This window comes from Engraulis encrasicolus, chromosome 21, assembly GCF_034702125.1.
Source record: "Engraulis encrasicolus isolate BLACKSEA-1 chromosome 21, IST_EnEncr_1.0, whole genome shotgun sequence".
Taxonomy (NCBI): Eukaryota; Metazoa; Chordata; class Actinopteri; order Clupeiformes; family Engraulidae; genus Engraulis; species Engraulis encrasicolus.
In genome coordinates this window covers 31,497,345-31,511,847 of record NC_085877.1, presented here as the reverse complement: position 1 = coordinate 31,511,847, position 14,503 = coordinate 31,497,345, and positions in this window count along the sequence as shown.

Below are 14,503 nucleotides of genomic sequence, written 5' to 3'. Positions count from 1 at the left end.
TCTAAGCCCCGCCCTCTGCCGGCCCCACTTTCTCACTTCCCCATCAACTATGTTGACACCCTGGTGCTTCTGCCCAACTACTAGGCTATACTACCCACTTGTCACTTCCTGTTTCCTGTCTACGCCCCGCCCCTTAAGACAACCAACCCCCCCCCCACACACACACACACATACCTTGGTGCTTCTGCCCATACCCCAACCCCTTGTCGTTTCCTTTCTAAACCCCACCTCCATCCTGGTGCCTCTGCCCAAACTAGGCCCCTCTCACCCGTTTCTTGTCTAAATCCCGCTTACACTACCACCGCGTCTGTGATGCCACAGAGGTGATCAAATTTGCACACTGAAAAATTATAGTGCAATGTGGTTAGGAATTTGTCATGTGCGCGTGCATGCTGCATCAATGCTTGGTTTTGATCGCTCCTACGCCACCACAAATGCGGACTTTTCAGAAAATTATCTTCGACCACACCCCCGTCCTGGTGCCTCTGCCCCCACCCATTTCCTGTAAGTAAGTTGTCCTGCTGCCTTAAGTTTGTAAGTTGCAAACATTAGGCTGCAGGACAACTTACTTTTTTATGTTTTACTGCAATGTTTTACAATGTACTTGCAAACCCCTTCCAAACAACCAGTAATACCCAAAGTGACCCCTCCTCCGTCCACCCTCTCTCCCTCCCTCCCTCTCTCCATCTCTCCACCCCTCCCTCCCTCCATCCCTCTCTCCCTCCCTCTCTCCCTCCCTCCCTCTCTCCATCTCTCCACCTTCCCGCCCACTAGCTGCCTAGCAACCAGCCGCCTTCTCTCTCTCTCTGTCTCTCTCTCTGTCTCTGCCTGGACTGGTCTCTTCGTCCGCCCATCCATCTGTCTATCCATCCGTCCATCCGTCAGTGGAAGAAGAGGTGCTGTGCTTGTAGGGATGGTTGGCGAACGAGGAGGACAAACGACAATAAACGACAACAACAACAACAATAAGATGAATATGAAATAAACAACACAGCCTGCTGAGTGTGATTGTACAGTGTAGTGTTGAGCTCTCAGGCAGCACAGGCGGTGTGTGTGTGTGTGTGTGTGTGTGTGTGTGTGTGTGTGTGTGTGTGTGTGTGTGTGTGTGTGTGTGTGTGTACCGTATGTGTATGTACGTATGTGCGAATGCGAATGGCTGTTTTTGTGGGTGCTGTTTTCTGTTGGGAAAAAATGTCCTGCTATGCTGTTGAGATGACATTGTACTCAGACATGTTGGCTTTACTGTATTGTCTGCAATGTTTAGGACAAGCTAGCGTTCTTGTGTATGCTCGTGAACCAGTGTGTGTGTGCGTGTGCGCACGTGTGTGTGTGTGTGCGCGTGTGTGTACACGTTACATGTTGATGACAGCCCGTTGGTAAGGGTATGCCGATGGCTTTTTTTGCTGCATGTCTTCTCTTTGCCTTTCTGTTTGTGTTGTTCTAATAATGCTCTAGCATGTCAGAGCGATTTTGTGTGTCCGTGTGTGTGTGTGTGTCTGCGTATGTGTGTGTGTGTAAGTGTGTAGGAGAGAGTGACTGCTAAAATGTATCGGCAAGTCATGTACATTTCAAGCTGAATATGAAATTTATTTTTTTGTTTCATATAGACATAGCGAGATGTCTAACGGACGTAGCGGACATAGCGGTCGTAGCTAGCTAGTGCTGTGTCACTATGGGGTGCCTATATCTAAAGGACGTGCTGTGACTTGTTGATCGAAATTAGAAAAAGAAAAAAAAAACTATGAGGAGAGCAAAATTTTCACTAAAATTTACGAACATTCTTGAGCTGTCATAGAGCATTGTGACATCACAATGACAATTTTGCTGACATTCTGTCATTCTACTCCTCATAGGGCTAAGACCTTCCTGCTATCCCCAGTGTAACGTCCTCCCCTCTTGTAAACTAATCAGTGTTGAGCGTGTATGAATGGCTTAAAGGTGAGGTAGGTCATGCATTTTTTTGTTTGTTTGTTTTCATTTCCGCCATTTTATTCTATTGAATTATTTCTCAATTATGTTAGAAAAAAAACAATTTGAAAAATGGTAAGAGTTTTCTTACTTTAAAACCAGACTGCAGTTTTGGGATGTTTTTTAATGTGCTATTGCCTACCTTGCCTTTAAAGTTACCAATTTGGAAAAAGCACATTCCTCTCTCATGAGCAGGTCATGGAACTTGCTAGTAGCTCCCAACCGTTTTCACAGTACAGGCAGTCCATCTAATAGAATAATATTACAATAATTCTCCTTCAGATCTGTCACACTACCTACAGTGTGACAGGATCAGGAGTAGTATTAGGGAATAGTGTGTAGCATGTGTTTATCTTCATTTTGGACACGGACATCTTTGTTAACCTTTAAGAGTGTACGAATGTTCAGGCAGTGAAAGTTCTATAGAATTCTGGGCATCATTCAATACAATATGGAATTTTAGAATCTTGCATTGTTATAGAACACATTCTTTTTATAGAATGTTCAAAAACCCACACTCTTAAAGGTTATCCTTGAGGCACCGTGTCTCTTAGACTTGGGCGAGCTCTTTAGCCCAACTACAGGTACCGTATGTGGGGTTGTCGTCACTCTTTCAGTGTAAAGTAATTCAGTGAATATATCTGGGCTAAGGGGCTCGGACTCAGGGTTGCCAGATTGTGCGGTTGCCACCCAATTTGGGCTGTTTAAGATGACCATCTGCGGGTTGAGAAAAAATGTATTGGGCGGCTTTTTCTCTTTATTTTTTGGCCATAGAAGAACTCAGTCGAATCTAGTTCGAATTGGGTGGGATTTTGTGCCTCCACATGGTGTTTGAGCATTTATTGGGCTGAAAATCAGTCAACATCTGGCAACCCTGGGCTCAGTAAACAAAGTAGGCACAGTATTATGTTTTTATTTTGCCCACTGTCAGTCAGTCAATGCCTTTTGTCTCAAGTGTGAGCCTTCAATTAGCCTTTGGTGTTCTTTAGTGAATATGATGATGTTTGTGACACACACACACACACACACACACACACACACACACACACACACACACACACACACACACACACACACACACTTCAGATTGTATTTATTTATGTACCTCTATCTATCGGTATTAAATGAGCTATAATGACCGAAAGCATGTGCGTGTCTGAGAGTGTGTCTGAATGAGAACATGTCTTTAGAGGAGTCTATGTATATGTGTGTATTCAATCAAGTGTATGGGTGGTTGTGTATGTGTGTGCGCGTGTGTGTGAACGTATGCAAGGTATGTATGCTGTGTGTGTGTCTGTGTGTATTTGGTATTCATATGTGTATATTAAGCTGAACCAGTAAGCAGTGTTGTGGCATTCTTCAGTGTGTGGTTATTGTAATCGGTGAGAGAGCAAAGCTTGTCATGAACAGTAACCAGCATCTCCTTATCCACCTCAATGTACTATGATGACAGCCAATCAAAGCCCACCACAGTCCCTCGAAAGCCAATCAGTCAGCGTCATAGTGCTCTATGACATCACAAAGTGATATATCCTGATGACATCACAAAGTGATGGATTCTGACATGAACAATGCTCTAAAGTTCTTTAGACTGAAGACCAAAATGACGAAATAGCAATAGTGACAAAACCAGTGAGTCTGTCACTTGATAATTGGCAATACTCAACTGTTGAAAAGCTTTCAATTGGCCAGAGACTGCCGAGCTGTGATTGGCTGGTGATAATTTATTAGCAGGGTTCTGATTGCTTAGGTTTTGTCTATTTATGGGACAATCTGTGGTCCCTGACCTGCAATCCAGAATGACTTTTGTATTTCTTTTCCTTCAGTTTTAACATGTCCTTCTCATGAAAAACAAATTCATCCTTCGTTGAAAACATCCAAAATGGAGGCAATAAATTCTGAACAAGCAAAAGCAAAATTGATTAAACAAAACGTGCTGTAAATATTTATTATTTCCTTGTCTGTAATATCTATTTATGTCCTGTTTTTTATTTTCACTTACTGTTTCTTGTGTCATTGTGGTCAATCCCTGTGTGCTGTGCTCTGGACCAATAAGAAGGGATGGTGTGGTTGATTGACACAGACTCTGGCCAATGGCAGTGTCTGTATCTAAGGCTAACAAGAATGTCAGAGAATTACCCTCAGCTCCTGAGACCTACTGCCTGCCCTCTCCGGCCTTGTACTCTCAACTGCCTCTCTCTCTCTCTCTCTTTGTGTGTGTGTGTGTGTGTGTGTGTGTGTGTGTGTGTGTGTGTGTGTGTGTGTGTGTGTGTGTGTGTGTGTGTGTGTGTGCATGCGTGCACAAGCACTTGTGCGTGTGCGCGCGTACATGCATGCGTGCATCTGTCTCTGTGAGTGAGTGCGTGTGTGCTTGTGTGTATTAGTGTGTGCGCATGAGTATTTGTGGATGTGTTTGTGTATTTGGGGGTATTTGTGTATGCGTGCGTGTATGTGTACATGTACACTAAAGAAGTATTTATGAATATATAGGGTATTTATTGAAATGGACTGGTCATATCAGAAGGTCTGTGTGATTGTGAGTGTGTGCACAGTGTGTGTGTGCACAGTGTGTGTGTGTGTGTGTGTGTGTGTGTGTGTGTGTGTGTGTGTGTGTGTGTGTGTGTGTGTGTGTGTGTGTGTGTGTGTGTGTGTGTGTGTGTGTGTGTGAATGAATCGGACAGAGTGTGTGTACAGTGTGTGCGTGTACACATATTTTATAGGGCATGTGCTGCACAGCCTTGTGCTGTTCTTGCTCTCTTCTTCTCTTTAGAGTTTATTTTATCCTCCTCTGGTCTGCAATGCTGTCTTTCTCGGTCTCTCTTTCTCTCTCTCTTTCTCTTTTTTCCTGTGATGGAGTGACACGCGTGACAATGCTTCATGTGAGACTAAATAAACACTAATGCACAGTACCCAACGACGGCTCTCGCGTGCGTTTCTGTGTGTGTGTGTGTGTGTGTGTGTGTGTGTGTGTGTGTGTGTGTGTGTGTGTGTGTGTGTGTGTGTGTGTGTGTGTGTTTGTGAGATAGAGACAGAGAGAGAGATAGAGGCGTTGACATTTTTGACATTAGGCATGTGTGTGTATCTTTGCTTGAGAAAGAGTTTAATGTTTGCTTTCAATGTGTACTGCAAATACAGAACACACACCAATAGTCAATATCACTGTAAATGCAGACGGAATTTGAAGGGATGAAAGCAAAAGCCCACCTGGGAAACTCCAACTCCCATTGTCATTGTGACACAGCACTCCACAGCGTTCACTGCACACAAAATGGCATTTTATGCCTCACCCGTGCAAGGGGGCAACCCCCAATGGTGCCCCAAGGGAGCAGTGCAGCGGGACGGTACCATGCTCAGGGTACCTCAGTCATGGGGGACAGAACTGCTCAATTACTCCCCCCACCAACCTGGCGGGTCGGGAGTCGAACCGGCAACCTTTGGGCTACAAGTCTGACCAACAGTGAGTCTGACGCCCTAACCGCTTACCCATGACTGTCCGAATGTCTTTTCGGTTCCACAAATATCAATACATCAGAAACAATATATCTTTAATATGTTCATATATACGTGTATATAGGCCTATGTAACATACAGCATACGGTATGTAATGTGAGAAAAAGAAAAATATGTCTTGTGGTGGAGGAAATTGAAGAAATAGTGAAAGGGTGCCCCCTTGTGTTCATATGTCTGTAAAGTCAGGAGTGTTCAGAGCAAGATCACTCATTTTGAAAAAATACGATACAAATGGACACAAAAGAATGCCGTATCTGGTCATGTTTTCTTTTTCTATTATTATTTGAAGTGGAGTGGAGTGTGGCTTTGGAGAAAGTGTGTGTGTATGTGTGGTAGGGGGGAGGTGTATGGATGTGTGGCCTACGTGTGCACATCAGTGTGTTTCGGTACATCTGTGTGTGTGGGTGTACAACTTTGTATGTGTGTGTGTGTAGTGTACAACACTTGAAAGACTGCAAGATGAATGTTTTGAAAAAGGGCAAGTGTGAGCATGTATTTATGTGTCTGCATGTGTGCGTGCCTGCGAGTGTGCGTGCATGTGTGTGTTTGTGTACAACTTTGGTGTGTGTGTGTGTGCAGTGTACAATACGTGAAAGAGTAAGATGCATGTTTGATGCATGTTTTGAAAAAGGGTATATGTGTGTGTGCATGTGCATGTGTGTGTGTGTGTGTGTGTGTGTGTGTGTGTGTGTGTGTGTGTGTGTGTGTGTGTGTGTGTGTGTGTGTCCGTGCATGCGTGTGTGTTTGTGTGCGGCACTGGCTGATGGAAGCTTCTGAGGGGCCCTCTAGAAGCCTAGATCAAATCAAAGGAGAACCAATTACTCCACAGAGCCTCAGATCTATACAGAAGCACTAGGAGAGTCTATCTGAGAGAGAGAGAGAGAGAGAGAGAGAGAGAGAGAGAGAGAGAGAGAGAGAGACAGCGGCACTAGGAGAGGCTATTTAGAGAGAGAGAGAGAGAGAGAGAGAGAGAGAGAGAGAGAGAGAGAGAGAGAGAGAGAGAGAGAGAGAGAGAGCTTCAGCAGCATTAGGAGAGGCTATTTAGAGAGAGAGAGAGAGAGAGAGAGAGAGAGAGAGAGAGAGCTTCGGCAGCACTGTCTTATCTACGAGAGAGAGAGAGAGAGAGAGGGAGGGAGGGAGAGAGAGAGAGAGCTTCAGCAGCACTGTCTTATCTACGAGAGAGAGAGAGAGAAACAGAGAAAGAGAGAGAGAGAGAGAGCTCCAGCAGCACAAGGAGAGTCTGTCTATCTATGACAGAGAGCGCTCCATCAGACAGCCCCATCCAGTAACCTGATCAAGGACTGCCCACGCTAGCGCTTGGTCCTTGAAGACCACTCTTATTGACGTCTTAATGATGATGTATTTTTCCTTTAGCTCTCTGCATTGCATGTGAATGTAACGGAGGCTAACTAGCAGAGTGTGGCATGGAAAGTTCGTAAACTTCCCTCCTAAACCCTTATACAGTGTCGTCAAAAGGGCAGTCATGGGTAAGCGGTTAGGGCGTCAGACTTGTAGCTCAAAGGTTGCCAGTTCGACTCCCCACCCACCTTGGTGGGGGCAGTAATTAACCAGTGCTCTTCCCCATCCTCCTCTGTGACTGAGGTACCCGTCCCACCACACTGCCCCCCCCTCTGTGGGCTGCCCCCTTGCACGGGTGAGGCATAAATGCAATTTTGTTGTGTGCAGCGTGCACTTGTGTACTGTGGAATGCTGTGTCACAATGACAATGGGAGTTGGAGTTTCCCAGTTGGGCTTTCACTAGCGCTGAGCTATCGGACTGGTCCTTTAGCTCAGTGGTATTGTGCTGTGCCTCCTATGCCCTAACTGGAGCGTTGACTAGGAGGTGGCGGGTTCGAGAGGCGGACTGCGCAGGAACACTTCAGTTACATGAGCTCCTGCCATTGAACCACATGGATGATTCCACAGTGGCCAGTCCCAGCAATTAGGGAAGCCGTGGTGTAATGGTTAAGGGGTAAGAATTGGGCGGTGCTGTGTTGTGTTGCAGGTTCAAACAGCACCCTTACTCTGTCCATGGCTGAGGTGCCCTTGAGCTAGGCACCTAACCCCTGACTGTCCCAGTGACTGTACCCGATACCCTGTAATATCTGTAAGTCGCTTTGGATAAAAGCTTCAGCTGCGCGTAATGAAATGTAAGCTATGTTATTCCAGCCTGATCTCCAAAAATTCCGTGCTCCTGGACACGGATGTTAAGGACACGAAATCCGTGTCCAGGAGCACGGATTTTGCCAAAATTCTGTGCTCCTGGACACGGAATTGTTTTCCGTGCTCCTAGACACGGAATTGTTTTCCGTGATGGGCACACAGAAGTGCTTTCTATAGGCTATTACCACAGCACTGTGTTAACTCTATCATTAGAAAATACATACCAAATGCTATTCCTAAACAAAATAATGCTAGCAATTTAAGTTGTGCCCTGACCAAGACATTTCCTAACCTTAACCTGTCATTAAAGACATATTTTTGAGAAATACCTTTTCCTGTTGGTTGCTAGGCTATCAAACTCATACAATGAATGAAAGAAAACTAGCTGTACCCAGACCAAAACAATCCCTAACCCTAAACTGTCAGTAAGAAATGTTTTTTTGACAAAATATTTTAAATTAGAAAAATCCTGAGAAAACACAATACTGTGGAAATAGCCTATAGAAAGCACTTCAAACAATTCCGTGTCCAGGAGCACGGAAAACAATTCCGTGTCCAGGAGCACGGAATTTGGGCAAAATCCGTGCTCCTGGACACGGATTTTGTGTCCTTAACATCCGTGTCCAGGAGCACGGAATTTTTGGAGATCATGTTGGTTATTCGCTTTGAATAAAAGTGTCAGGTAAGCCCAACAGGGAATCTCCAACTCCCATTGTCATTGTGATACAGCCAGGGCTGGACTGGCCATCTGACATACCGGGCAAATCCCGGTGGGCCCTCGCGTCTTTCGGGCCCTCGAGGGCCCGAAATAATAAGAAAAAATCATGTACTGTACATTATTATTTTTTGTCTGTGACGGTAAAAAAATGACACGTCGGGGCTCATTGGATGCTTCTCTTGAGGCACATTGGCCTAGTCCAATGAAATGTACTGCTTCTCAAAGGCCCCCCCTCCCTGCAGGCGCTCGCTCGCTCGACCCAACTAGTCTGTCAGCATCATCATCCGAAGTTTCGTTGACTTGGATGGTGGCTATTCGGTTAATAAAATCTCGTGGTGGAGCGGAGGATAGTTACAGGGCGCTATATGGAGAAAGAAAGGACTGGCTATGAAAAGCGCATGGAAAAGCGAAAGCAAAAACTAAAAGAAGACGGGGCAAAATGTGCTAAAATCACTGACTTGTTCAAAGCTAAAAGCACCACCAGCTCGAGCTCCGGACCGGTGTAGCTCTCGTGTGGCCATGGGAGGTGTGGTGAATCACACACCTCGACCTCAGGTTGGGACAGTGGGGCCGCCGGTGCAACGAGTACAAGGTGGTGCAGAATGAGGCGGAGGAGGAGGTGGGCGAACAGTGCTGGCGAGATGGTTCGAGCAGGGGATAGGAGCAGACGGATACGAGACGTGACCCAGGGAGAGAGAGGTTAGCCCCCTCAACACACCCAGCTAGTGTAGCTATGCGCCGCTTCGGCGTTTCGTAATTTCCCATCCCTTTCATTACCTCAGACTAAATTGTCATCCTGACTTAATCAAATAAGTCATGAATATTTGTACCCATTTGATAAATTCCCATGCACTTGTCTTGTAATGTTGCGCCAGCACATAGAAATCTTCCATTTGCCTTGAGCTGTCATGAAATGCTGTGTTGAAGTGAAGCTAGTCTTTCTGCCCTCTACCCAAGAACTACCGTACCCTGGCTGGCCAGGCAGATTAGCTATTCACCGCCTCAGCGTTTTTCACATGTAGCCTATTGCCTGAAACTGAAGATGTAGTCCCTCCCCACTTGCTCAAATCAGTCACAAATATGTATTGATTTATTTTCTTAAACTTTTTTGTATTGTTGCGCGAGCATAGAAATCTTCCATCTCTCTTTAGGCCTATGTGTCAGCTGCCTGTCACCATAGCCCTTCATACAACCACCTGTGCTACGTGTCTTGTATTAGCCTACGTGTTATGGCTCATCCCTACGTTCACTTTCTCAAATCCAACAAACATCTTGTTTTAGTCTATTGCTTGTCGTGTCTTTTGCAGCTATGCTTTTAAACTAAATGTATTTTCGCAATATTTTCCTTCTGTAATGGCATGTCACGTCATTATCAAGACATCTGGTATTATCCTGAGCTTCCTCTTTGCATGGTAGCCTAGATGAAGAAAGAAGCCGTCTTTCCGTGCTGTTTGTGAATCGCTGACGTTGATAGCTACGCAGTCCTTTTATAATAGCTGAAACATGTAGCTTAACTTTGTTGTTGGCAATGTGCTATTTTATAGGGCCTTCATGAGTTGAATTTTCCTGTGCCTGTGGTGGTCACGGATAGGCTTTTTTATCCATGCAAACAAGTTTTCAGCATTTAATCATTGGATGGATGTTTTAATATCTTGATGGTTGAGGCGACGCGGTTTGGACGCTTCAATGCGTAGGCCTATTGTACGTAACGTCATCAACCTCTGTTGGAAGAAGTCTAGCAATAATAAGCGGTCACTTGGTTTTGTTGTGGTGAAAAAAATGAAGAGTGTAGGGAAGAAAAACCCCACTGATATGATGACAGTCATGGGCTCTTTTGATCAGTGTCAAGCTGCATACAGTTTATGCCTAGTAGACGGTGGGCTAGATTTCGTAGCTCCTTTAGAAAACGAGTTTCGTTCTCACTCTCGAGTGGCAACTTGATTTTTCTAATATGACCTCCTGACAATATGTAAAGCAATATTCTGGCTGTTGCCACGCTGAAAAGTTGCACGTTGATATTAAAAAATAACGAAAATAAAAAAGACTGGGGGTGACGTCACATAATGCACAGTGAGTGGGAAGTCTCCGTCCCTCAAAGTTGAAAAGGGAATATTTATCCGCATATCGTGCTTTTTCATAGGCAGATAATTCACCTAATCATTGAAACAACGTAGGCATTTCATTCCTGACCATTTTCCTGTTACTGGAAAAAAACAACACAGCTTGCATTTCTTTACTGACACATAGTTTTTTGGCGAATTGATCTACCTCCGTCACCTCATTGCTCTATTGCTTTGAGGGAACAGACCTGTCCTCTTTTTGACATTTATCTCTCGTTGCCCAATGATGGTCAGACAGTCGAACACTAACAGCGAAAAAGAGCACTTCTGAAAGTTCAAGGAAAATATATTTGTTTGCATGTACACAATAAGTGAGCCCACTTACCCCCCAACTTGTAACTTTTTGCCATGAAATCTGACGGTTCCGGGTAGCATGCACGCGCTAGCTGTATTCTGCCTCGTTGACTTTGCATTGACGTGACGTCACTCGGTCGGCTAGTTTTTGTTGTAATTTTTATAAATCAATGTGCAAGTTTTGAGGATGGCAACAGCCAAAATATTGATTAATGGCTTGTCAGGGTGTTATATAAGTAAGGGTTAACGTTCGGCGAGAAGGTCGCTACCGTGGAATAGCAGCACGACAGAGAGAATCTTTAGACCCCGACGCGGAGCGGAGGGGTCTTGTTCTCTCTGAAGTGCTGCTATTCCACAAAGCGACCGACTCGCCGAAAGTTAACCCGCTTATTATATGGATATACTTAAATGATTCACACATGCGGGAACATTTCTTTAGACCTATTTAATGTTAAGATTGTTGCTGCGCAAAACAAAACAGTGCCGTTGTGGAACACCGCTAGGCAACAGCTAGGTACAGTAGGCTAGCCAGGACAGGTGTTGTCTATCACAGCAGCTGATTAGAGTGACAAAAGACCGGACCCCCTGCGGAGTGATATGAAACATTCGCTTTAGCCACTGACTTGTATACAAGCCAGTGGCTTTAGCAGTGAACGTCTTGTTGCCATTGACAGCGGTAGCCAGGACAACGGGTGCTGTCTATCACAGCAGCTGATTAGAGTCTTGTTGAAAAGTCGCTTTAGCAGTGAAAAGTCTTGTTGCCATTGACAGCGGTCTGTTATAGACCAACCCGTCCGTTATCGAAAAATAACAGACGTCCGAACGTTGGGGAGCCCCGTTGAAATGAATGGAGCATTCGACAGATGACGTCACAACCATATAATAAGCAAAAATAAAGTTGCCACTCGTTAACACCAACGAACTGACAAGATATGAGACTGGGCCCACCACCTATAGACAACAACTAGAAACCTTTTGGTGTGCGTTGGGAAAGGGGGGGTTGCCATTTAGTAGGCTGCTCACTGACAGTATCTGTGGACTGGAGCAATTTGAAGTTGAAACATCTAGGAAATTATTCTTATTTATTACATTTTATCATTTTATTATTATTAGGCCTATATATGGTGTCCATTTTACAGTGTGTGTGTGTGTGTGTGTGTGTGTGTGTGTGTGTGTGTGTGTGTGTGTGTGTGTGTGTGTGTGTGTCAGTAACGTGCGGTCAACTTTATGGCTGGTGAGGCACTGACTTTTCCAATATCAGATTTTCAAATATATAATACTACAGCTACAGTATAAGTACATTTTTGTAAATTTACCAAATAGGCCTACTGATAAGTTTCATATGTCATAGCTTTCTTAACATAAGGTAGGCCTACAAAATAAAACATGCTGCATTTCCGTAGAGAAAATGTTATTAGATCTCTCACTCTCTCTCTCTCTCTCTCTCTCACACACACACACACACACACACACACACACACACACACACACACACACACACACACACACACACACACACACACACACACACACACACACACAGGATTCAAACAGTGGTCTCACATAAACCACACAACAGCAATGTGGACAAACAGAAGCATCACGACAGAGAGAGCTGGAGAGCAGAGCAGAGGAGAGGAGAGTAGTGGAGAGGAGAGGAGAGGAGGATAGGGGAGAGGAGAGGAGGAGAGAAGAGGAGAGGAGAGAGGAGAGGAGAGGAGAGGAGAGGAGATGGGAAAAGAGAGGAGAGGAGAGGAGAGGAGAGGAGAGGAGAGGAGAGGAGATGGGAAAAGAGAGGAGAGGAGAGGAAAGGAAAGGAAAGGAAAGGAAAGGAAAGGAGAGGAGAGGAGAGGAGAGGAGAGGAGAGGAGGAGGGGAGAGTAGTGAAGAGTGTAGCTCCTTCACAGCCCACTGCTCTCACACACACAGGATTCAAACAGTGGTCTCACATAAACCACATCAGGGCGGATGCTCAATGAAAGACACACACACACACAGGATTCAAAACATGGTGTCATATAGACCGCTGAGCACCACGGCGAACAAACTGGTGTGGTAGCTTTTGTGATAAGCACCGGATTCTCGTGCAAATGTAGGCCTACATCTACTTGTACGAGGCTACGGCAAACGATGTGGGACAAAGGTGTGGCAGGAAGCGAATGTCAACATTTAAACAGAGATTACTACACAAGCTTCGATATGGTCACCAAATATTTTGGGACTGTCATTTATGTTATGCCTACACTTTGGAATTAGATCAGAGTCTTGTAGTTAGGCTACACGGGTATATTTGATTTACCTCAACGCCCTGTACTCAACTTTACAAACAGTTACAGGGCACATGAGAATCCTGCTCAGATCACAAAAGCTACCACCACACCAGACAGAATCACGGCGGATTCTTTATCTCCCCACGGGTCTCACAAACACAGGCTTCACACACATAGGAAACACTGATCTTACCTTTAACTCGTACTACATCAGGTCCAGGCGCCGCTCTTTTCCTTCACTTTTGGCGTTGCGCATGCTAACGTTACTTTAGCCGGCGCTGTTCATCCAAAGCCACATCTATTCGAGACGCCCCAAACGTCCAAAGCAATTTGGCATTGAATATGAATATGAGTAGCCGCGAGGATTTGTTTCGTGAGGCTCCTTAGTCCTTAGTAAATTGTTAAGTCGTGAAATCCCATGCGAATGTTCTTCCACACATTCTCGCCGGTTGCAGACAAGACACAGGGGAAACAAAAAAATAGTTTCTGTTGTACCGCTCACTTTGAAATGATCGGGTAGTTGACCGGTCACCTGCAGCAAACCCTTCAGCTCTGTCGGTCCTCCATTCTTTATCACATATTTTCCCCTTGGAAATCCAACTTTGAGAATGGTCTTAGTTTCGTTATGAAATCCACTTGTAGCAAAGTGAACATGCTAGCCAACAACACCGACTGACTGTATTGTGAATTTCAGATTCGCTATGACGTAACTGGCCAGCAAGACTCAATGCCAGAAGGAGTCTGCGGCCAGGCTACTGCTGGCCTCACCACTGTATATTTCAGTGGGCGTTCAGAGTAAAGAAATGATAATCACACGTAGAAAATAGTATCAGTAATAGTAAAAATTATCAGGAAATGAGGGCACACCATACATACTTCTATTAAATGCATAAAAACGTTTAATACAATATTACCAGGTTGCATTCACAGAACGAGCAAAATGGCGCATGCGCTCAAGCCTGTTAACGAGGGATTGCGCAATCCGGGGGTGAGGCAAATTCAGAGTTGCCCCAAATTCAGCGTATTCGGAGGAATTTGACATGAAATGGGCAAATATTACGATTTTGGCCACAAAAATGACTGAAAACAAGTGAAACAGTTTAAACACTGCTTAAATGGTAGTTATGGTGCAGATGCTCGAAAACAATAGCTGTTATTGTAACTATTATTCACATTTACTGCATCTCATCATAATCATCTGGGGCTGGTGAGGCCGTGCCTCCCCTGCCGTATTGGAGTGCACGTGCCTGGTGTGTGTGTGTGTGTGTGAAATATGGCTTTACTTATCAATGTTAAGGTGTCTGTGTCTGTAGGACCTGTTTTCAGTTTTTGCTGAAGGGAAATGGTATGAGTACATTTATATTGAGATTCACTGGCCAGGAAAATAATCAGGAAAATAGAGTTAGTTGTCCACCTCTCTCTATCTCCTACCCTCAAACATACGCAGAACTTCACATGAAG